This window comes from Carya illinoinensis, chromosome 4 (genome assembly GCF_018687715.1).
Source record: "Carya illinoinensis cultivar Pawnee chromosome 4, C.illinoinensisPawnee_v1, whole genome shotgun sequence".
NCBI classification, from domain to species: domain Eukaryota; kingdom Viridiplantae; phylum Streptophyta; class Magnoliopsida; order Fagales; family Juglandaceae; genus Carya; species Carya illinoinensis.
In genome coordinates this window covers 26,612,036-26,636,101 of record NC_056755.1, presented here as the reverse complement: position 1 = coordinate 26,636,101, position 24,066 = coordinate 26,612,036, and positions in this window count along the sequence as shown.

Here is a 24,066-nt window from a genome sequence, read left to right as displayed (position 1 = left end):
ACCTATCTATTCAATCATTATCCCAATTGTAGCCCACATACACCATGCCATCGGTTTCCCTCCAGCCCAAGAAGTGCCACATGCCTCACACGTTCTCATGTCACCACGGTTGAGCTTATGACTTGAGTTAAGGGTATTAATCAACTTTCAAGTGATTAGTCATCTCTAAACCATGTTTTGGGCTTAATTTCCTTTTTAATTCTTTGTCAACTTATATACGTGGACCTTAAAACTTCTATTCTTGTTCTTCATCATTCTTTGAGTGAATTAGTGGATTGGAATTGATCCAAGTCCCCGCCAACCACCACCTTGGTGCACCTGCATGTGCTTTGCAAATAATCGGCCCAAAGCCCATGCCTTATAAACCATTTTCTCAAGGGAAATCTCATCAAATCCATCCCTCCTTAACACTCGTAGTTCACTTCAAGCACTGGATGAATTGGCTGGAAGGAACCCATCTTTTCTTTCATTCTTTCAATCGTAGCCCACATAAGCCCTACCAACGATTTCCCTCAAGCCCAAGATGGGCCACATGCCCTTCATGATCACAGCCTGCCATTGCTAAGGTTTTATCTCGAGTTGATGGCAGTAATAAACTTACAAGTAATTAGTCATCTCTAAACCATGTTTTGAGCTTAATTTTCTTATTAATTCATTCTCACCTTTTTATATGGACCTTATTACTTTTATTGTTGCTTTTCATCATTCATAGACTGAATTAGTGGATTAGAATTGATCCAACACATTTCAATAGATGGAATGTCATTCCAAAGCCCAAGTCAACGCCAATCACCACCTTGGTGCACCTCCATGTGCATTGCAACTAATCGGCCCCTAGCCCAGACCCTTTACACCATTTTCTCAAGGAAAATCTCATCAAATCCGTCCAAGATTAACCCTCATAGCTCATTTCTAGCACTAGACGAATTGGCTCGAACAAACCTGTCTTTTCAATCATTGTTCCAATTGTAACCCACATACACCATACCATCGGTTTCCCTCAAGCTCATGAAGTGCCACATGCCCCATCGGTTCTCATCCCGCCATGGTTGAGCTTCTAACTTGACTTAAGGGTATTAATCAACTTACAAGTGATTAGTCATCTCAAAACCATGTTTTGAGCTTAATTTCATTTTTAATTCTTTCTCAACTTATATATGTGGACCTTACAATTTCTATTCTTGTTCTTCATCATTCTTAGAGTGAACTAGTGGATTAGAATTGATCCACAACATTTCCATTGAAGGAATGTCATTCCAATGCCCAAGTCCCTGCCCAATCGCCAACTTGGTGCACCTCCATGTGCATTGCAACAAATCAGCCCCTAACCCATGCCTTTTATACGATTTTCTCAAGTGAAATCTCATCAAATGCATCCCACCTTCACCCTTCTAGCTCATTACTAACAATGGACGAATTGGCCCCAAACAAACCTGCCTTTTGTTTCATTCTTCAAATCGTAACCCACATAAGCCCTACCATCGGTTTCCCTCAACCCAAGAAGTGCCACATGCCCTTCAGGATCACAACCTGCCATTGTTAAGTTTTTAAATTGAGTTGACGGCACTAACAAACTTACAAGTGATTAGTCATCTCTCAACTATGTTTTGAGTTTAATTTTCTTATTAATTAAAAGGACCTTATTACTTTTATTGTTGTTTTTCCTCATTCATAGAGTGAATTAGTGGATTAGAATTGATCCAACACATTTCAATAGATGGAACGACGTTCCAAGGCCCAAGTCAACGCCAAACACCACCTTGGTGCACCTACATGTGCATTGCAACTAATCAGCCCAAAGCCCGAGCCCTTTACACCATTTTCTCAAGGGAAATCTCATCAAATCCATCCAAAATTAACCCACATAACTCATTTGTAGCATTGGATGAATTGGCTCGAAGAAACCTGTCTTTTCTATCATTGTTCCAATTGTAGCCCACATACACCATACCATCGGTTTCCCTCAAGCCAAAGAAGGATCACACGCTCCACAGGTTCTCATCTCACCATGGTTGAGCTTCTAACTTGAGTTACGGGCATTAATCAACTTATAGGTAATTAGTCATCTAAAAACCATGTTCTGAACTTTATTTCCTTTTTAATTCTTTCTCGAGTTTTTTATATGGGCCTTAAAAATTTTGTTGTTGTTTTTCATCATTCTTACCGTGAATTTGAACATTTCAACGGACGGAATGTCATTATATGTGGCGCCCCCAACTCCCACATACGGACACGTGAAAATCAAGGCATTGGGATGATGACAACATGGGTCACACATCCCATCGCCAAGTGGCAAGCGTGTGTACATGCAACAAGTGTACAATAAAATCACGCTGCAGATAATAAAAGTCTTGTAACTAAGTATCAGAATTTTTGTTTAAAAAAAAACTCGTTTAAAGCACACATAATAAAATATTACAAGTCTCAAATATTGTTTCAAAACTAAATTACAAGACATTAAAACTAATAGAGATAATTTTTAACATAAAAGACTCCAAGTCAATACTCTGGTGAAGCCGCCTCGTCGGGCTCAGCCTCTTTCTCCTCAACATCTGCATTAAAATCTACGGTACCAAAATGGTGTTGCAGGTAAGTAATAATCCAAACATCACAAGATAAAAAAATATGTTAAACTCAACAATATGCCTGAAAGAATGCCAAATGCACATGTCCCATAAATCCAGATTTTTGCACGCACGCCAAAAGTCCCATTTGGCCCCAAAAACAATTCCTTTCCAACTCACGCCAAAAGTCACATTTGGCCCAAAACCAAATTCAATTCAATATCCAATTTATTCAAATGCACCATGACCTCCCCTAGGGGTCATCCGCACACCCTAGCTCCCATCGTCACACCACGGATAACGACCATGCGTGCGACTACATAACTAGCGATGCCTAGTTTCGCGCCCTGCATGTACGTAGCCAAGCATCCTCTAGCCCCCGCTAGCAGAGGGACCACAGAGTCTGTACGAGAGTGTTTACCATCACGCCCAGCAACAACACAAGGGACGTCACTCAGTATATTACGCTCCCGAGTGACCAGAGGAGCTCCATCGAGATAATACCCCATCTCGGCTTGGGGTCGTGATACACACGCACCCGAGAATCCATTGACACTGATAAAACCAGTTTTTCTCAGTCTAATACATGCACATGAATGCACCATGCAATGGACACCTCAATACACAATTTATCCAACAAAACTCAGCATCAACAACAACCAAACAACTCCGTCCTCAATCCATCCGACCCCCGACTCCTCGGACTCAGTCCGGTATAACCAACCAGTCAATGAATTTATTGTAAAAGTAATAATATATTTAAATCTAAAATAGAGTTTGGAAAATACTTACAGCGCTATATAATAATTTTTGAAGGATCAAGAGGTTGCAAACGGTGAAGAAAAGCAACGTAACAATGTAAAATACACTGTGGCCGTGGGTTGTAAAATACCCACTTTTGAATGGGGACAAACCAAGACTTGGGATTGATAGGGAATGGCCTAGAGGTGTTTACGAAACTAGTGGAACTGAGAATGGGCTGTGGGTGGCGGAGCAAATGGAGGTGGAAGCGAAAAATGGCAAAAACGAAGTTGAGCTCGTAGGGGCTGCTCCGGTAATGGATCAGAGCTGGAAATAAGTGGTTTAGGATGGCAAGAGGTAGGTGATGATGTGGTGAAGAGGTGGTGGCTAGAGGTGGAACGACAACGGCGAAATGGCCCAAAACCCGTGCGGCTTGGAGCAGTTCGTGGCGGCTAACGGTGGCTCAGATGGAGGTGAAACTTGGTGGGGAGGTGTGCCAGCTGGAGGGGAAGATTTCTGGGTGGGTGGTATTGTACACGTTACCGGCGAACGGCGGCACTGGGCAGAGGAAGAAAACGGTGATAAGGAGAGGAGAGAGAGACTCGTGCAGGAAGGGGAGAACCGGATGAGAAATAAAAAGAAAAGAGAAAAAGAAACGATGGGGAAAAGAAATGAGGTCCAATCCTCACCTTTGGAGTCCAGAAACCGATCCGATGAAAACAACTTTAAAAGCTATAAAATGAATAAAATAATTTAAACACCACATCAAGCTAAAATATAATAAATAACTAGTAAATACTAACAGCATAAATTTTAAATCCAAAAATAAACTAAAATAAATTACACAGCAAATTAAACTCAAAATGATAATTAATATAAGAAAGCTGTATAAAATAAATTTCACAACTACGTAAATCCAATTAAAATATGTAATTTAAAATAAAAGAACCAATATTTTAATTAAATTAAAATACTCATTCAGTAAAAGTATACGTAAAAACAGGGTATTACATTGTAAAGCAAAAGTCACAGCCAATCGCCACCTAGGCGCACCTCCATGCGCACTACAACTAATTAGCCCCTAGCCCACTACCTTTACACCATTTTCTCATGGGACATCTCATCAAATCCGTCCGTGATTAACTGATGTGAACCCCAATCGACTCGCCTTGAGACCCAACAACAATATTGGAAAAACAAACCCAAGAACGCCAAACTCAAGTCTATGGATAGAGAATTTAGACCCTTTGAGATCTCATTTCAAGAACCTAGATTATATTAAAATCTAGACCCAATGAAATCCTGTCTTAAGAACCCAAATTACAAGGAGGAACGCTACAAAGGTTATGATTTACCTTTGATAAGTTCAAGAGTTTAATTAAGAACAAGAGGAGAAAACTCACTCACAATGAAAATTCAATAAAAATTGTCTTACCCTCTCAAATGAGGTTACAAGTGGTTTAAATAAAATCCCCAAAACCCTAAGTGAGCCACGGTACTGTAGCATGAACAGTGCTCGGGCTACAGTACTTCTAAAAGCCTAGTTTTCTTTAAATAATAACTTTCCAAATATGCCCTTGGCCAAAATGCAAGGCCTTCCCAAAAACCCTAGTTCATTAGAAATAAGACATATATGTGGGCTGACATCCTCAAGCCCAATTATTCTAAACTAATAAAATAAGCTCTTTTAATGAAATAAATAAGTCCAAAGCCTTCAATAACAATAAGCCCAAGTCGTGTCTTTTGTAGTGTATCACGTGGATGAAAACTAGATCTCCTCCTCTCAAGCCCATCTTGAATGTTGGGCTCTTGCTAAACACGTGTCAAGTGGATTTCACCAATCCTTGCATAGCTTTCTTCATCTTCCTAACTCTTGATCTTGTAATTGCCCATTCTGAAACTTGCAAAGGATCTTTATGACTTGGTCCACCTTGGTCCCCATCAATGTGGGTTACAATTGGAACAATGATAGAAAAGACAGGTTTCTTCGAGCCAATTTGTCAAATGCCACAAATAAGCTATGTGCATTCGAGCCAATTTTGGATGGATTTGATGAAATTTCCCTTGAGAAAATGATGTAAAGGGCATGGGCTTTGGGCCGATTAGTTGCAATGCACATGCAGGTGCACCAAGGTGGTGATTGGCGTTGACTTCAGCCTTGGAACGTCGTTCCATCTATTAAAATGTGTTGGATCAATTCTAGTCCACTAATTCACTCTATGAATGAGGAAAAACAACAATAAGAGTAATAAGGTCCAATACAAAAAGGTGAGCATGAATTAATAAGAAATTAAGCCGAAGACATAGCTGAGAGATGACTAATCACTTGAAAGTTTGTTAGTGCCGTCAAGTCAAATTAAAAACATAACAATCGTAGGTTGTGATCCTGAAGGGAATGTCACACTTTTTGGGCTTGAAGGAAACTGATGGTAGGGCTTATGTGGGCTACGATTAGAAGAATGAAAGAAAAGGCAGGTTTGTTCGAGGCCAATTCGTCCATTGCTAGTAATGAACTAGAAGGGTTAATTTGGGATGCATTTGATGAGATTTCACTTCAAAAAATTGTATAAAAGGCATGGGTTAGGGGCCGATTAGTTGCAATCCACATGGAGGTGCACCAAGGTGCTGATTGGCGTTGACTTGGGCTTTGGAACGACATTCCATCTATTGAAATGTGTTGGATCAATTCTCATCCACTAATTCACTCTATGAATGATGAAAAGCAACAATAAAAGTAATAAGGTCTATATAAAAAGGTGAGAATGAATTAATAAGAAAATTAAGCTCAAAACATAGTTGAGATATGACTAATCACTTGTAAGTTTGTTTGTGCCATCAACGCAATTTAAAAACTTAGAAAAGGCAGGTTGGATCCTAAAGGGTGTGTGGCACTTCTTGGGCTTGAGGGAAATCGATGGTAGGGCTTATGTTGGATACGATTCGAAGAATGAAAGAAAAGGCAGGTTTGTTCGGGGCCAATTTGTCCATTGCTAGTAATGAGCTAGTAGGGTTAAGGTGGCATGCATTTGATGAGATTTCACTTGAGAAAATCATATAAAAGGTGTGGGTTGGGGGCCGATTAGTTGCAACGCACACGAAGGTGCACCAAGTAGGCGATTGGTGGGGACTTGGGCATTGGAATGACATTCCCTCAATGGAATTGTTGTGGATCAATTCTAATCCACTAGTTCAATCTAAGAATGATGAAGAACAAGAATAGAAGTTATAAGGTCCACATATATAAGTTGAGAAAGAATTAAAAATGAAATTAAGCTCAAAACATGGTTTTGAGATGACTAATCACTTGTAAGTTGATTAATGCCCTTAAGTCAAGTTAGAAGCTCAACCATGGCGGGATGAGAACCGATGGGGCATGTGACACTTCTTGAGCTTGAGGTAAACCGATGGTATGGTGTATGTAGCCTACAATTGGAACAATGATTGAAAAGATAGGTTCATTCGAGCCAATTCGTCCAGTGCTAGAAATGAGCCATGAGGGTTAATCTTGGACGGATTTGATGAGATTTCCCTTGAGAAATTGGTGTAAAGGGCGTGGGCTAGGGGCCGATTAGTTGCAATGCACTTGGAGGTGCACCAAGGTGGTGATTGATGTTGACTTGGGCTTTGGAACGACATTCCATCTATTGAAATGTGTTGGATCAATTCTAATCAAATAATTTACTCTATGAATGATGAAAAGCAACAATAAAAGTACTAAGGTCCATATAAAATGGTGAGAATGTATTACTTAGAAAATTATGTTCAAAACAAGGTTTTGTGATGACTAATCACTTGTAAGTTTATTAATGCCGTCAACTCGAGATAAAACCTTAGCAATGGTAGGTTGTGATCATGAAGGGGATGTGGCCCATCTTGGGCTTGAGAGAAACCGATGGTAGGGCATATGTGGGCTACGATTGGAAGAATGAAAGAAAAGATGGGTTTCTTCGAGCCAATTCGTCCAGTGCTTGAAGTGAACTACGAGTGTTGAGGAGGGATAGATTTGATGATATTTCCCATGAGAAAATGGTTTAAAAGGCATGGACTTTGGACCGATTATTTGCAATGCACATGCACGTGCACCAAGGTGATGATTGGTGGGGACTTGGATCAATTCTAATCAACTAATTCACTCAAAGAATGATGAAGAACAAGAATAGAATTGTAAGGTCCACATATATAAGTTGACAAAGAATTAAAAAAGGAAATTAAGCCTAAAACATGGTTTAGAGATGACTAATCACTTGAAAGTTGATTAATACCCTTAACTCAAGTTAGAAGCTCAACCATGGTAAGATGAGAACCTGTTGAGCATGTGGCACTTCTTGGGCTTGAGGGAAACCGATGGCATGGTGTATGTGGGTTACAATTGGAACAATGATAGAAAAGACAGGTTTCTTTGAACCAATTCATCCAATGCTACAAACAAGCTATGAGGGTCAATCTTGGATGGATTTGATGAGATTTCCTTTGAGGAAATGGTGTAAAGGGTGTGGGCTATGGGGCGATTAGTTGCAATGCACATGGAGGTGCACCTAGGTGGCGATTGGCTGTTACTTGTGTGCTCCATTGACGTTCCTTTTGTTGAAATGTGTTGGATCAAGTCTAATCTTCAAATTCACTCTAGGAATGATGAAAAACAATAATTAAATTTGTAAAGCCCATTTTAAAAAGGTTAGATAGAATTAAAAGGGAAATTATGTTTGAAACAAGGTTTTGTGATGACTAATCACTTGTGAGTTGATTAATGCCGTTAACTTTATTCAGAAGCCTAGCAATGGTGGAATGAGAGAACCTTAGGGTGGTGTGACACATCCTAGGCTAGAGGAAAACCAATGGTTTGGCATATGTGCACTACAATTCATGGAAAGACGGGTTTCTTCAAGCCAATTCATCCAATGCTTGAAATGAACTAGGAGTGTTAATGGGGGATGGATGTGATGAGATTTCCCTTGAGAAATGGTTTAAGAGGCATGGGCTTTGGGCTGATTAGTTGCAATGCACATGCAAGTGCACCTATGTAGAGATTGGCGTTGACTTGGGCTTTGGAACGATATTCCATCTAAAAAAATGTGTTGGATCAATTCTAATCCACTAATTCACTCTATGAATGATGAAAAACAACAATAAAAGTAATAAGGTCCGTATAAAAAGGGTTAGAATGAATTAATAAAAGAATTAAGCTCAAACATTGTTTAGAGATGACTAATTACTTGTAAGTTTGTTAATGCCATCAACTTAAGTTAAAACCTTAACGATCATAGGTCGTGATCCTGAAGGACATGTGGCACTTCTTGGGCTTGAGGGAAACCGATGGTAGGGCTTATTTGGGCTACGATTGGAAGAATGAAAGAAAAGGCAGGTTTGCTCGGGGCCAATTCGTCCATTGCAAGAAATTAGCTAGAAGGGTTAAGGTGGGATGCATTTGATGAGATTTCACTTGAGAAAATCATACAAAAGGCCCGGGGCTGATTAGTCGCAATGCACATGAATGTGCACCAAGGTGGCAATTGGCGGGGACTTGGGCGTTGGAATGGCATTCCTTCAACAGAAATGTCGTGGAACAATTCTCATCCGCTAGTTCACTCTTAGAGTGATTCAGAACAAGAATAGAAGTTGTAAGGTCCACATATATAAGTTGAGAAAGAATTAAAAAGGAAATTAACCTCAACACATGGTTTAGAGGTGACTAATGACTTGTAAGTCGATTAATACCCTAAACTCAAGTTAGAAGCTCAACCATGGCGAAATGAGAACATGTGGCACTTCTTGGGCTTGAGGGAAACCGATTGTATGGCGAATTGGGGCTAGAATTGAAACAGTGATAGAAAAGATAGGTGTCTTAGAACAACTCATCCAATGCTAGAAATGAGCTATAAAGGTTAATCATGGATGGATTTGATGAGATTTCCCATGAGAAAATGGTGTAAAGGTCGTGGGGTAGGGGCCAATTAGTTGTAGTGTGCATGGAGGTGTGCCTAGGTGACAATTTGCTGTACTTCTGCGTTACAATGACATTCCTTCCGTTGAAATGTTCAAATTCACGCTAAGAATGATGAAAAACAACAACAAAATTTGTAAGGCCCATATAAAAAAGCTCGAGAAAGAATTAAAAAGGAAATAAAGTTTAGAATATGGTTTTTAGATGACTAATTACTTGTAAGTTGATTACTGCCCTTAACTCAAGTTAGAAGCTCAACCATGGCGAGATGAGAACCCGTGGGGCATGTGATCCTTCTTTGGCTTGAGGGAAACTGATGGTATGGTGTATGGTGTGTAAGGGGGCTACGATTGGAACAATGATAGAAAAGACAGGTTTCTTCAAGCCAATTCGTCCAATGCTACAAATGAGCTATGTGGGTTAATTTTGGATGGATTTGATGAGATTTTCCTTGAGCAAATGGTGTAAAGGGCTTGGATTTTGGGCCAGTTAGTTGCAATGCACATGCAGGTGCACCAAGGTGGTGATTGGCATTGACCTGGGCGAATGTCATTCCATCTATTGAAATGTATTTGCTCAATTCTAATCCACTAATTCACTCTATGAATGAGGAAAAACAACAATAAAAGTAATAAGGTCCAAAACAAAAAGGTGAGCATGAGTTAATAAGAAAATTAAGCTCAAAAGATAGTTGAGAGATAACTAATCACTATAAGTTTGTTAGTGCCGTCAACTCAATTTAAAAACTTAACAGTGGTAGGTTGTGATCCTGAAGGGCATGTGGCACTTCTTGGGCTTGAGGGAAACCGATGGTAGGGCTTATGTGGGCTATGATTCGAAGAATGAAAGAAAAGGCAGGTTTGTTTGAGGCCAATTCATCCATTGCTAGTAATGAACTAGAAGGGTTAAGTTGGGATGCATTTGATGAGATTTCACTTGAGAAAATCGTATAAAAGGCTTGGGTTAGGGGCCGATTAGTTGCAATGCACGTGCAAGTGCACCAAGTTGGTGATTGGCGGGGACTTGGGTGTTGGAATGACTTTCCTTCACTGGAAATGTTGTGGGTCAATTCTAATCCACTAGTTCGATCTAAGCATGATGAAGAACAAGAATAGAAGTTGTAAGGTCCAAATATATAAGTTGAGAAAGAATTAAAAATGAAATTAACGATCAAAACATGGTTTTGAGATAACTAATCACTTGTAAGTTGAATAATGCCCTTAACTCAAGTTAGAAGCACAACCATTGCGGGATGAGAACCGATGGGGCATGTGGCACTTCTTGAGCTTGAGGGAAACCGATGGTATGGTGTATGTGGGCTACAATTGGAACAATGATTGAAAGGACGAGTTCATTCGAGCCAATTCGTCCAATGCTAGAAATGAGCTATGAGGGTTAATCTTGAACGGATTTGATGAGATTTCCCTTGAAAAAATGGTGTAAAGGGCGTGGGCTAGGGGCCGATTAGTTGCAATGCACATGGAGGTGCACCAAGGTGGTGATTGGCGTTGATTTGGGCTTTGGAACGACATTTCATCTATTGAAATGTGTTGGATCAATTCTCATCCACTAATTCACTCTATGAATGATGAAAAGTAACAATAAAAGTAATAAGGTCCATATAAAAAGGTGAGAATGAATTAATAAGAAAATTAAGCTCAAAATATGGTTGAGAGATGACTAATCACTTGGAATTTTGTTAGTGCCATCAACTCAATTGGAAAACTTAAAAATGGCTGGTTGTGATCCTAAAGGGTGTGTGGTGCTTCTTGGGCTTGAGGGAAACCGATGGTAGGGCTTATGTTGGCTACGATTAGTAGAATGATAGAAAAGGTAGGTTCGTTTGGGGCTGATTCGTCCATTGCTAGTAATGAGCTAGAAGGGTTAAGGTGGGTTGCATTTGATGAGATTTCACATGAGAAAATCATATAAAAGGCGTGGGTTGGGGGCCGATTAGTTACAATGCACATGGAGGTACACCAAGTTGGTGATTGGCGGGGACTTGGGCGTTGGAATGACATTCCCTCAATGGAATTGTTGTGGATCAATTCTAATGCACTAGTTCACTCTGAGAATGATGAAGAACAAGAATAGAAGTTGTAAGGTCCACGTATATAAGTTGAGAAAGAATTAAAAATGAAATTAAGCTCAAAATATGGTTTTGAGATGACTAATCACTTGTAAGTTGATTAATGCCCTTAAGTCAAGTTAGAAGTTCAACCATGGCGGGATGAGAACCGATGGGGCGTGTGGCACTTCTTGAGCTTGAGGGAAACCGATGATATGGTGTATGCGGGGTATAATTGGATCGATGATTGAAAAGACACGTTCATTCGAGCCAATTTGTCCAGTGCTAAAAATGAGCTATGAGGGTTAATCTTGGACGGATTTGATGAGATTTCCCTTGAGAAAAGGGTGTAAAGGGCGTGGGCTAGGGGCCGATTAGTCGCAATGCAAATGGAGGTGCACCAAGGTAGTGATTGGCGTTGACTTGGGCTTTGGAACGACATTCCATCTATTGAAACATGTTGGATCAATTCTAATCAACTAATTTTCTCCATGAATAATGAAAAGCAACAATAAAAGTAATAAGGTCCATATAAAAAGGTGAGAATGAATTACTAAGAAAATTATGTTCAAAACAAGGTTTTGTAATGACTAATCACTTGTAAGTTTATTAGTGCTGTCAACTCGAGATAAAACCTTAGCAATGGCAGGTTGTGATCATGAAGGTCATGTGGCCCAGCTTCGGCTTGAGGGAAACCGATGGTAGGGCTTATGTGGGCAACAATTGGAAGAATGAAAGAAAAGATGCGTTTCTTCGAACCAATTCATAGAGTGCTTGAAGTGAACTATGAGTGTTAAGGAGGGATGGATTTGATGAGATTTCCCATGAGAAAATGGTTTAAAAGGCATGGGCTTTGGGCCGATTATTTGCAATGCACGTGCAGGTGCACCAATGTGGTGATTGGTGGGGACTTGGATCAATTCTAATCCACTAATTCACTCAAAGAAGAACAATAATAGAAGTTGTAAGGTCCACATATATAAGTTGGCAAAGAATTAAAAAGGAAATTAAGCTTAAAACATGGTTTAGATATGACTAATCACTTGAAAGTTGATTAATACCCTTAACTCAAGTTCGAAGCTCAACCATGGCAAGACGAAAACCTGTGGGGCACGTGGCACTTGTTGGGCTTCAGGGAAACCGATGGCATGGTGTATGTGGGCTACAATTGGAACAATGATAGAAAAGACAGGTTTCTTTGAACCGATTCGTCCAATGCTACAAAAATGAGCTATGAGGGTTAATCTAGGATGGATTTGATGAGATTTCCCTTGAGAAAATGCTGTAAAGGGTGTGGGCTATTGGGCGATTAGTTGCAATGCACCTGGAGGTGCGCCTAGGTGGCGATTGGTTGTGACTTGTGTGTTCCATTGACATTCCTTTTGTTGAAATGTGTTGGATCAAGTTTTATCTTCAAATTCACCCTAGGAAGGATGAAAAACAACAGTTAAAAGGGAAATTATGTTCAAACCAAGGTTTTGTGATGACTAATCACTTGTGAGTTGATTAATGCCCTTAATGTTATTCAGAAGCCTAACAGTGGTGGAATGAGAGAACCTTAGGGCGGTGTGGCACATCCTAGGCTCGAGGAAAACCAATGGTTTGGCGTATGTGCGCTACAATTCATGAAAATATGGCTTCCTTCGAGCCAATTCGTCCAATGCTTGAAATGAAATAGGAGTGTTAATGAGGGATGGATGTGATGAGATTTCCCTTGAGAAATGGTTTAAGAGGCATGGGCTTTGGGCTGATTAGTTGCAATGCACATGAAGGTGCACCTACGTGGGGATTGGCGTTGACTTGGGCTTTGGAACGATATTCCATCTATTGAAATGTGTTGGATCAATTCTAATCCACTAATTCACTCTATGAATGATGAAAAACAACAATAAAAGTAATAAAGTCCATATAAAAAAGGTGAGAATGAGTTAATAAGACAATTAAGCTCAAAACATCGTTTAGAGATGACTAATCACTTGTAAGTTTGTTAATGCCATCAACTTAAGTTAAAACGTTAACAATGGCAGGTTGTGATCTTGAAGGACATGCGGCACTTCTTGGGCTTGAGGGAAATCGATGGTAGGGCTTATGTGGGCTACGATTGGAAGAATGAAAGAAAAGGCAGATTTGTTCGGGGTCAATTCGTCCATTGCTAGTAATGAGCTAGAAGGGTTAAGGTGGGATGCATTTGATGAGATTTCACTTGAGAAAATCATATAAAAGGCCCTAGACTGATTAGTTGCAATGCACATGGATGTGCACCAAGGTGGGGACTGGCGGGGACTTGGGCGTTGGAATGGCATTCCTTCAACGGAAATGTCTTGGGTCAATTCTCATCCACTAATTCATTCTTAGAATGATGAAGAACAAGAACAGAAGTTGTAAGGTCCACAATTATAGGTTGAGAAAGAATTAAAAAGGAAATTAACCTCAAAACATGGTTTAGAGATGACTAAGGACTTGTAAGTTAATTAATACCCTCAACTCAAGTTAGAAGCTCAACCATGGCGAGATGAGAACATGTGGGGCACGTGGCACTTCTTGGGCTTGAGGGAAGCCGATTGTAAGGTGAATGGGGGCTAGAATTGGAACAGTGATAGAAAAGATAGGTTTCTTCGAGCCAATTCGTCCAATGCTAGAAATGAGCTATAAGGGTTGGACGGATTTGATGAGATTTCCCATGAGAAAATGGTGTAAAGGTCGTGGGATAGGGGCCAATTAGTTATAGTGCGTATGGAGGTGCGCCTAGGTGGCGATTGGCTGTGACTTCTGCGTTACAATGACATTCCTTCCCTTGAAATGTTCAAATTCATGCTAAGAATGATGGAAAACAGCAACAAAATTTGTAAGGCCCGTGCAAAAAACTCAAGAAAGAATTAAAAAGGAAATAAAGTTCAGAACATGGTTTTGAGATGACTAATTACTTGTATGTTGATTAATGCCCTTAACTCAAGTTAGAAGCTCAACCATGGCGAGATGAGAACCTATGGGGCATGTGATCCTTCTTTGGTTTGAGGGAAACTGTTGGTATGGTGTATGGTGTATGTGGGCTACAATTGGAACAATGATAGAAAAGACGGGTTTCTTTGAGCCAATTCGTCCATGCTACAAATGAGCTACGTGGGTTAATTTTGGATGGATTTGATGAGATTTCCCTTGAGAAAATGGAGTAAAGCGCATGGTCTTTGGGCCGATTAGTTGCGATGCACATGCAGGTGCACCAAGGTCGTGATTGGCATTGACTTGGGCCTTGGAACGTTGTTCCATCTATTGAAATGTGTTGTATCAATTATAATCCACTAATTCACTCTATGAATGCAGAAAAACAACAATAAAAGTAATAAGGTCGAAAACAAAAAGGTGAGCATGAATTAATAAGAAAATTAAGCTCAAAACATAGTTGAGAGATGACTAATCACTTGTAAGTTTGTTTGTGCCGTCAATTCAATTTACAAAGTTAACGATGGTTGGGCTTATGTGGGCTATGATTCGAAGAATGATAGAAATGGCAGGTTTGTTTGGGGCCAATTCGTCCATTGCTAGTAATGAGCTAGAGGGGTTAAGGTAGGATGCATCTGACGAGATTTCACTTGAGAGAATTGTAGAAAAGGCATGGGTTGGGGGCCGATTAGTTGCAATGCACATGGAGGTGCACCAAGTTGGCGATTGGCGGGGACTTGGGCGTTGGAATGACATTCCTTCAATGGAAATGTTGTTGATCAATTCTAATCCACTAGTTCACTCTAAGAATGATGAAGAACAAGACTAGAAGTTGAAAGGTCCACATATATAAGTTGAGAAAGAATTAAAAATGAAATTAAGCTCAAAACATGGTTTTGAAATGCCTAATCACTTCTAAGTCAAGTTAGGAGCTCAACCATGGCGGGATGAGAACCGATGGGGCATGTGGCACTTCTTGAGCTTGAGGGAAACTAATCGTATGGTGTATGTGGGCTACAATTGGAACAATGATTGAAAAGACAGGTTCATTTGAGCCAATTTGTCTAGTGCTAGAAATGAACTATGAGGGTTAATCTTGGACATATTTGATGAGATTTCCCTTGAGAAAATGGTTTAAAGGGCGTGGGCTAGGGGCCAATTAGTTGCAATGCACATGGAGGTGCACCAAGGTGGTGATTGGCGTTGACTTGGGCTTTGGAACGACATTCCATCTATTGAAATGTGTTGCATCAATTCTAATCCACTAATTAACTCTATGAATGATGAAAAGCAACAATAAAAGTAATAAGGTCCATATAAAAAGGTGAGAATGAATTACTAAGAAAATTAAGCTCAAAACATCGTTAAAACCTTAACAATGGCAAGTTGTGATCCTGAAGGACATGTCGCACTTTTTGGGCTTGAGGGAAATCAATGGTAGGGCTTATGTGGGCTACGATTGGAAGAATGAAAGAAAAGGCGGGTTTGTTCGTGGCCAATTTGTCCATTGCTAGTAATGAGTTAGAAAGGTTAAGGTGGGATGCATTTGTTGAGATTTCACTTGAGAAAATCATATAAAAGGCTCGGGACTAATTAGTTGCAATGCACATGGATGTGCACCAAGGTGGCGATTGGCGGGGACTTGGGCGTTGGAATGGCATTCCTTCAACGGAAATACCTTTGATCAATTCTCATCCACTAATTCACTCTTAGAATGATGAAGAACAAGAATAGAAGTTGTAAGGTCCACATATATGTTGAGAAAGAATTAAAAAGGAAATTAACCTCAAAACATGGTTTAGAGATGACTAATGACTTGTAAGTTGATTAATACCCTCAACTCAAGTTAGAAGCTCAACCATGGCGAGATGAGAACATGTGGGGCATGTGGCACTTCTTGGGCTTGAGGGAAACCGATTGTAAGGTGAATGGGGGCTAGAATTGGAACAATAATAGAAAAGATAGGTTTCTTCGAGCCAATTCGTCCAATGCTAGAAATGAGCTATAACGGTTTATCATGGATGGATTTGATGAGATTTCCCATGAGAAAATGGTGTAAAGGTCGTGGGCTAGGGGCCAATTAGTTGTAGTGCGCATAAAGGTGCGCCTAGGTGGTAATTGGCTGTGACTTCTGCATTACAATGACATTCCTTCCATTGAAATGTTCAAATTCACGTTAAGAATGATGAAAAACAACAACAAGATTTGTAAGGCCCATATAAAAAACTCGAGAAAGAATTAAAAAGGAAATAAAGTTGAGAACATGGTTTTTTGATGACTAATTACTTGTAAGTTGATCAATGCCCTTAACTCAAGTTAGAAGCTTAACCATGGTGAGATGAGAACCTGTGGGGCATGTGATCCTTTTTTGGCTTGAGGGAAACCGCTGGTATGGTGTATGGTGTACGTGGGCTACAATTGGAACAATGATAGAAAAGACAGGTTCTTCGAGCCAATTCATCCAATTCTACAAATGAGCTATGTGGGTTAATTTTGGATGGATTTGATGAGATTTCCCTTGAGAAAATGGTGTAAAGGGCATGGGCTTTGGGCCGATTAGTTGCAATGCACATGCAGGTGCACCAAGGTGGTGATTGGCGGGGACTTGGGATCAATTCTAATCCACTAATTCACTCAAAGAATGATGAAGAACAAGAATAGAAGTTGTAAGGTCCACATATATAAGGTGACAAAGAATTGAAAAGGAAATTAAGCTTAAAACATGGTTTAGAGATGACTAATCTCTTGAAAGTTGATTAATACCCTTAACTCAAGTTAGAAGGTCAACCATGGCGAGATGAGAACCTGTGGGGCATGTGGCACTTCTTGAGCTTGAGGGAAACTGATGGCATGGTGTATGTGGGCTACAATTGGAACAATGATAGAAAAGATAGGTTTCTTCGAACCAATTCGTCCAATGCTACAAACGAGCTATGAGGGTTAATCTTCGATGGATTTAATGAGATTTCTGTTACGCCTAAACTTTGACTCAAATTAATGAACCAAAAATTTAGTGCAGTTTTACCTGCAGGTATACAGGTGTTGTAGTATCTTACAGGATCGAATCCACAGGGATTGACTTTTGTGATAAAGAAAATAAATTCAGACGATGAAACGAAATTACTAAAAGAAATGTACAATCGAATATAAAGATGAAGGCTTGTAAAATAAATGAATCAAACTAAAATGATAAAATGAATTGATATAGAAAAAGACTAAGGTTTCGAGGATCCATCTAATAATTTATGATATTGTTTCCGATCGATTTACTTCAATTAAACTAGAATAATGATTCCATTTAATTGGAAGATTTAGCATTTAAGATCAAGAAAAAATAGTCGCTTATAATTAAGCATGAATGATTGATGATTAAAACATTTACAAATCTATTTGAATATCACAGGGATTCCTCAAGCATTCATTGTATTCGGAAATCACAATGAATCAAGATAAATATATAGATAATCAAAATATCCAATAATAAAATCTTTCAATCGATCAAGCTCGTAGAATAAATTTTACGTGGATCCGAAAATAATATTTAAATCATTAAACTTTACCTCTAACCTTAGTATGAAAATTTAGCCAAACATATTCATTACAAGTACTATAGAAATCACATAAATATTCTTCATTAGAAAACTAAAATAAAACAATTTAGAAACAACAAAATTTGGAATCCAGTTGATGCCGAAAGAATAAAATCTATGCTGTCATTGAACTGTAGAAAATAGAAATGAAACCAGTAGATTGGACGAAAACTCCCCTTCAACTCCCTCTCTCCACCAACTTCTCTTCAATGAATACTCAAGAAAAAAAACCAAAGGAAATCAAGCACCGACTTCCTCAACTCCCTCTTTCCAACTCTACTTTTTTTTTTTTTTTTTTTTTTTATTTCACGTCTCAACTCTAACGTCCCTCTCTACTCCAACCGACTTTCTCCAAGAAAAATCAACTCAAGCACCCACCGACACCTCTCTCAATTCCAAGCACTGACCGACTCTCCTCCCAGCAAAATAAAACAGCCGACTCTCTCTTTTAATCAATCAAGCACAGCTCACTCCCTACGTACCTACTGCACCGACTTCCTGCAAAAGTTTACACTAATCCCAGCTGACCGACTCCCCTCTCTACTTCCCTTTACAATCAACCAAAATAAACCCCAGCCAATTAAATTACTCCAGCTGATTCCCTTCAACCCCAGAAAAATCATGCACCGACTCACTCCTTTATGAGCACGACACAACTCCTTCTCTACTCACCCTCTCTACCTCTCTACTCACCCGTTCACTCTCTCTCTCCCACGTTAATACTTTCTGGGCACAATAAAACTCCAACACGACACCTCTCCTACAAGAGAATTAAAGCTGCCCAGTAAAATAAATTCCCTCACGTCCAACCAAGTCAAGCAAGGCTCCTCTCACTCCCTACACGTCTCCCTCTCTACTCACCCTCTCTACCTCTCTTCTCCCCCCTTCTTCCGTCCAGCAATATATATATATATATAGCTGCCTCAAGTCAGTGCCAAACTCCTTCCTCCAATCCCAATTCATTCCAGCCGACTTCTCATAAACAATCACTACCAACTGTGTCCCTCTCCACAACTCAAGCACGACACCTATCTTCAATGAATTCCCACCGAAAATTCTCTTTAATCCCCTTCAATCACGGCACCTCTCCTGCAAATCAATCCCCTTTAGCCGATTTTCCTCCCCTTTCCGTTTTCTTTCTTTTCATACCAACCGATTAATAAAATCAACTCATGCACCAACTGAAGTCATCAACTTTATTTGATTATGCTTGAATATCAACTACCATATTTTCAGCATCGGAGGATTAAGCACTTCCAATCTGCTTTAGCTGCACCAACCAAAACTATCAACAAGCTACCACCTCTTACGTTCACACTCCACCAAAAATCTTCATCTTTTCTTTTTTTAGCTGCTGAAGTACACCGCTTCCTTCATGTGAATTTTATTTGAGCTGAAAATAAGAGATAAAAATAGCACTCAAATACAAATAAAGAAAACTAGATTATAAAAAAAATAGATTATATATGTGAGGAAATATTATCCATTTTTTTTTTTTGAAATAGACTTCATTCCATCCAATGAAACCAAAGTTACAACTGTGACTAATCAATACAAGAAAATCCAGATTACTAGCCAAACTGCTCAACTGTGAGGGGCTCCTCTGCCCATAAATTTCTTTATGGCGAACATTGTCTTAACTTCTATATACTCTCAATTGACAACAGTGTTGTCAATTGAGAAAACGCTTTGTTAAAAAACAGAACTGAAACGACCTCTCTTCCAAAAAGAGAGGTACTAACACGCTCCACTCTCCCTAGGAGGAGGAGTACAAACACTCACCTTCCTCCAAAGGAGGAGTGAGACAGCCACCCACCTTCCTCAAAAGAGGAGTAAGACTTCACTACTATGGACCTCAAGTCCAATAGCCTATTTCTTATTATTATAAAGTAAAGCAAATAAAGCACCTAAAAACAAAATACATGATCTAGTCTAAAATAAAACATATGGGCCCAGTCTAAGCACATGGACCCATTAGACAACTAAGCCCACGGACCATGTCTGATTGCAAGAGGGATCTAGGGTTTCATCATAAACTTTGCCACCGCCTCTCCTTCTTCAAACAGGCTCAGCAGCGCATGGACACCGGCATCCACAGACGGTTCACTGGAGCTGCATTTTGGCAAGGGCACCGGCTTCAACACATCCACGAGACAACCTTTTCCACACCTATCCCTCACGCAAGTCACCCCCCCGACCGAGATCCCATACCACCCAGCAAACGCATGTCGCCACCTATCCCTCACGCAGCCACCGTGGGGTTGCCGTGTGCTAGGCAGGCCAGCCACACCTACAGCCAAAGCATTTCCAAGAAAACTACTCTGTTATATGCTCTGTTTTAAGCTCTGGAACCAGAGCGTTTTCAAGATATAAATCATAGTTATAAAATCATAGTTTTTCCAATTAAATCATAGTTATAAAATTAAGCATAAACATGATATTAATCAATTAAAAATCACAACTCGTATTTATGCTTATTAACCATTTTTCCATCTAAAACCAATAATAGTGTCACGAAGAATTTAAAATACATTGGTTTTAAATAGCTAAACTATGCAATATTTCAGCTCAATCAATTTCCCTTGAGAAAATGGTGTAAAGGGTGAGGGCTATGGGCCGATTAGTTGCAATGCACGTGGAAGGGCGCCTAGGTGGCGATTGGCTATGACTTGTGTGTTCCATTGACATTCCTTTTGTTGAAATGTGTTGGATCAAGTCTAATCTTCAAATTCACTCTAGGAAGGATAAAAAGCAACAATTAAATTTGTAAGGCCCATTTAAAAAAGGTGAGATAGAATTAAAAGGGAAATTATGTTGAAAACAAGGTTTTGTGATGACTAATCACTTGTGAGTTGATTAATGCCCTTAACTTTATTCAGAAGCCTAACAATGGTGGAATGAGAACCTTAGGGCAGTGTGGCACATCCTAGGCTCGAGAAAAACCAATGGTTTGGCGTATGTGAGCTACAATTCATGAAAAGACGGGTTTCTCCGAGCCAATTCGTCCAATGCTTGAAATGAACTAGGAGTGTTAATGAGGGATGGATGTGATGAGATTTCCCTTAAGAAATGATTTAAGAGGCATGGGCTTTAGGCCGATTAGTTGCAATGCACATGCAGGTGCACCAAGGTGGTGATTGGTGTTGACTTGGGCCTTGGAACGTCGTTCCATCTATTGAAATGTGTTGATTAATTCTAATCCACTAATTCACTCTATGAATGATGAAAAGCAACAATAAAAGTAATAAGGTCCATATAAAAAGGTGAGAATGAATTACTAAGAAAATTAAGCTCAAAACATGCTTAGAGATGACTAATGTGACGCCCCCAAATCCCTATGCACGAACACGGGAAAATCGAGACGTCCGGATGATGACATCACGGGTTACCACCCTATCGACGTGTGCCAAGTGTGTGTATAAGCAACAAATTGTGCACGAAGAAACACGCAGCGGATAGCAAGGTCATATAACTAAGTACCAGAATTTTTCTTAGTTTAATACAAAACTGTTAAAAATATACATATTAAAATATTAGAAAACACAAATATTATTTCAAAGCCAAATACAAAACATAAACTCCACTCAGAACTCCAGCGGCGCCGCATCCTCGGGCTCAGCCTCCTCCTCCTCTTCCTTGATCTCTGCACCAAATCTACGGTACCAGAAATGGTGCCGCAGGTAAGTAAAATTCAAACACCACTAGATAAAAACATATAAAACTCAAACAATATGCATGAAAGAAAAGCCAATGCACATGTGCCGTAAAACCTCATTTTTCCACGCACGCCAAAACCCGTTTGGCCCAAAAGCATAACCCTTAAAAAACAGTCCTCGCCATTATCCCAGATAATGGCCCAAATCAATAAACCACCATGTTCCCAAAGGTAAGTTTCACAACTCCACTTCTGCAATTGATCAAAGCATTTGATGTAGCTAGAAATGGTCTTCCTAGGATGACAGGAGCTTGGTAAATAGTGGAGACCGGCTGCTGTATGTTAAGAACCACAAAATCTATTGGGTAGTAGAATTTGATCACCTGGACCAACACGTCTTCTACAATACCCCTCGGTACCTTAACTGATCTCTCAGCCAGCTGTAGCATGATGGAGGTCTTTTTCAGCTCACCCAATCCCTGAGGATAGGGTACCACAGGTTGGTATCCCTTACTAGTTTTAGCATTTGCACTCACAGGCTTCTTCTGTTCTGGTCTCGCTACCTCTGGTTCTTTTTCAGCTTCATCCGTCTCTGCTGCATCTTTAGGCATAGGAGCAATTACCTCTGTGTCTATGGTCATCTCAGGTCTGGGAACTTCCTTCCCACTTCTCAAGGTAAGAACAGCTTTTGCTGTCTCAACAACGTCTCCTGAGACATTATGCACTTGATGTTGTTGTTGTCTGTATACTTGAGGATTAGGTTGAGGCTGTGCAGGAAATTTCCCTTTCTCTAGGGTGCTCAAGGTTGTGCTCATTTTATTAACAGTGCCAGGCAACTCATTTATGGCCTGAGTATTTTGATTATTTGTGGTGGCCTGAATGAATTGCTGAAGTGTAATGGCCATCTGTGCCATACTGTCATCTAGAGTCTTCTTGGCAGATGATGAAAGCTGAGGACTTTGTGCAGCTACATGAGGCTGAAATCCAGGAGGAGCTACGTAAGGATAGCTCTGAGGATTCTGATATGGCGGATACTGGTGCTGAGGAGCACCTTGATTAAATGGTTGCTGCTGAGGTGGTGGGGACCAACCAGGCTGATCATTTCTCCATGAGAAATTTGGGTGATTTCTCCACCCCGGAATATATGTGTTGGAGAAAGGCTGATTCTGTGCTCGATTGACCCAGTTGGTTGTTGTATTGGCTCAGACCCACCTTCTTGAAATACTGGCATGACATGATACATCAATCTAATATGGTAGAGATGAGTGGTTGATGCAAATGAGATGAGTCACCAGAGATAATATGGTAAGGAAAAATAAAATAAAATAACAAGTTTAAATTTAAGTTAAACAACTTATCCCCGGCAACGGCGCCAAAAACTTGACTCACTCAAAAATGAGTAGCACTAATGCTATCCCAAGTGCAGGAGGATGTCGTGTAATAATTAGGAATAAATTCCTAGATCGTCTCCTCAGGGAAAAGTTGCTTAAAATTACACTTGTTGAAAAAATGTGAAAAACTTCATAAAGAGAAAATAATATGATGGTATATGCAATGGATGAAATAGGGTACTAGTCATGGACTAGATTCATGTCTGTTGAATTTTTTTTTTGTTTGTTGGATTGGAATGTAAAGGACTTATAAATTAAACTCAGAAATTAATAAAACTAAATTAAGCATTAAACTAAATTAGAAAGTAATCGACAAAACATGAACGGAAAATTTAAAATGCCCAAAACTAAGATTCTAGAATTCATCTTTGTAATTAAATTACGAATTAAAATAACATATAACAGTTGTAATTACTATTAAATGAAAACTTAAAGAAATAAGAAAAATAAATAACACGAAATAAGTAAACAGAAACTTAAAAGTATTCTATAAACTTTAAACTGAAGTTAAACAAAATAGGGAATGAAAAATCTAAACGAAAACGTCCTTTTACGATTCGATTGAAATTCGAAACGAAAAGGAACAATTTCTTACGTATAAAAACTCTAGAACAATTCCTCTGCTCTTCACGTATGATATTCAGAAAAATCAAAAACAAAAACAAAAGATTAAAATCAAATCTTTCTTGCAATAAATTAAGGTAACACAATTAATTTAGAACTTCTAAAACAATTCCTTTTATTGTATGAAACAAACTAGTAATGAAACAAACTAGAAATGAAACAAACTAGAGATGAAACAAACTAGTAACTTAATGGAAATTAAGGTATTACACTAAATGAAATACAATTCTAGAACAAATATTAATGCACTAAAAAAAATGCTAAAACAACAAAGCTTTGAAACTTAAAAGGAGAAACAAAATTTCTTAAAACAAAAAGGAGCTAATTCTTTCAAGTAAATAGCAGAAAATTGTGTGTTGACAAGTGTTTTTCTAAGATTGAGTTGTCCTCAATTGTACTCAATTGTACTCTAAAATGTTCTCCCCTTAAGCTTCGGTGTGCACCTCCTTTTATAGCCAAAAATCTTGGCTACTTCATCTCTCATTCAATTGGTTTTGCATTCACACCCAACAACCAAATCTTCAATCTTGCTTTCACACTCATTTTCGGCCT